We start from the raw sequence: 2,500 nt of genomic DNA on the forward strand, positions 1-2,500 counted from the left end.
TTTTCTATGTTTACTACTACGACTTTCGGCTTCTGCCGTTAGGGATCGCCACAGCGGATCATCCGTTTCCATGTCTTCCTGTCTTCTGCGTGTTCCTCTGTCACACCATCCACCTGCATGTCTTCCCTCACAACATCCATAAACCTCCTCTTTGGCCTTCCTCTTTTCCTCTTTCCTGGCAGCTCCATATTCAGCATCCAAACCGTCCAACTTGAGCAATCGTTCCTAATCTTGCTCTTCTTCGTTACTCCCAGTGAAAATGTTAGCATCCTCAACTCTGCCACCTCCAGCTCCGCCTCCTGCTGTCTTTTCGTCAGTGCCACTGTCTCTAAATCATATAACGTAGCTGGTCTCACGAACATCTTGTTAACCTTCCCTTTAACTGTTGCTGGTACCCTTCTGTCCTGACACTCTTCTCCACCCACTCCACCCTGCCTGCCCGTCTGCCTGCCTGCCTGCCTGCCTGCCTGCCTGCCTGCCTGCCTGCCTGCACTCTCTTCTTCACCTCTCTCCTGCACTCCCCGTTACTTTGGACAGTTGACCCCAAGTATTTAAAGTGAAATGCCTTTGTCACCTCCTCACGCGTAGGTATTCCGTCTTGCTCCTACTGACTTTCGTTCCTCTTCTCTCCAGTGCATACCTCCACCTCTCCAGGCTCTCCTCACAATGAACTGCACCCTACTGTCGCTACAGATGACAATGTCATCCGCGAACATCATCGTCCATGGAGACTCCTGCCTGATCTTGTCCGTCAACCTGTCCATCACCGTTGCAACCAAGAAAGGGCTCAGAGCCGATCCTTGATGTAATCCCACCTCCACCTTGAACCCATCTGTCATTCCAACCACGCACCTCAGCATTGTCACACTTCCCTCATACATAGCCTGCACCACTCCTACATACTTCTCTGCAACTCTTGACTTCCTCCTACAATATCACACCTCCTCTCTCGGCACCCTGTCGTATGCTTTGTGTAAATCTACAAAGACACAATGCAACTCTTTCTGGCCTTCTCTGTACTTCTCAATCAACCAACCTTTTCTCTCTCTCTCTCTCTCTCTGTCTCTCTCATTTTCTTCATTTATCAGCCCGTCAAAGTAGTCCTTCCACTTCGTAGCACACTCTCCTCGCTTGGCAGCACATTTCCATCTGTATCTTTGATCGCCCTAACTTGTCGCACATCCTCGGCAGCTCGGTCTCTCTGTCTAGCCAATCTGTACAAGTCTTTTTCTCCTTCCTTAGTGTCTAACCTGTCATACAGCTCACCGTACGACTTTTCCTTTACCTTTGCCACCTCTCTCTTTGCTTTACGCTGCATCTCCTTGTACTCCTGTGTACTTTCTTCATCTCTCTGACTATCCCACTTCTTCTTTGCCAACCTTTTCCTCTGTATACTTTGCTCTACTTCCTCCTTCCACCACCACCACCACCACCACCACCACCACCACCACCACCACCACCACCACCACCGCCAAGTCTCCTTGTCTTCCTTCCTCTGTCCCGATGACACACCAAGTACCTTCCTAGCTGTCTTCCTCGCTATTTCTGCAGCGCTTGCCCAGCCATCTGGCAACTCTTCACTACCACTCAGTGCCTGTGTTAACTCCTGCCTGAACTCCACACAACAGTCTTCCTTCTTCAACTTCCACCATTTGATCTTCGGCTGTGTCTTCACTCGCTTCCTCATGTTGGTCTCCAAAGTCATCTTACAGACCACCATCCGATGCTGCCTAGCTACGTTCTCCCCTGTCACCACCTTGCAGTATGCAATCCCTTTTACATCGCGCCTTCTACACAAGATATAGTCCACCTGTGTGCACTTTCCTCCACTCGTATACGTCGTCACCCTGTGCTCCTCCCTCTTCTTGAAATATGTATTCACCTCAGCCATTTCCATCCTTTTCGCAAAATCGAACACCATCTGTCCTTCCACATTTCTCTCCTCGATTCCATACCTTACCATCAACTCCTCATCACCTCTGTTCCCTTCAGCAACGTGTCCATCGAAGTCCGCTCCAATCACCACTCCCTCCTCCTTGGGTCCCCTTTCCACCACGTCGTCCAACTCAACTCCAGAATTCTTCTTTTTCGTCCATCTTACACCCGACTTGCGGGGCATATGCGCTGATAACCGTCAGCAATACACCTTCGATTTCCAGCTTCATAATCCTCACTCTGTCTGACACTGTGTTCACCTCCAGCACGCTCTTGACATACTCTTCCTTCAGAATGACCCCTACCCCATTTCTCCTCCCATTCGCACCATGGTAGAAGAGTTTGAACCCACCTGCGATACTCCTGGCCTTACTCCCCTTCCACCTTGTCTCTTGTCACCTTTCTTCTTTCCATCACGTCAGCCAGCTCTCTCCCTTTACTAGCCATAGTGCCAACATTCAAAGTTCCGACTGACTCTCACCTCCACACGCCTACCCTTCCTCCTCTCTAGCTGCCTCTGGACATGCCTTCCCCCTCTCCTTTTCCTTCGCCCAACAGTAGCCTA

The sequence above is a fragment of the Lampris incognitus genome, unplaced genomic scaffold (genome assembly GCF_029633865.1).
Source record: "Lampris incognitus isolate fLamInc1 unplaced genomic scaffold, fLamInc1.hap2 scaffold_162, whole genome shotgun sequence".
Taxonomy (NCBI): Eukaryota; Metazoa; Chordata; class Actinopteri; order Lampriformes; family Lampridae; genus Lampris; species Lampris incognitus.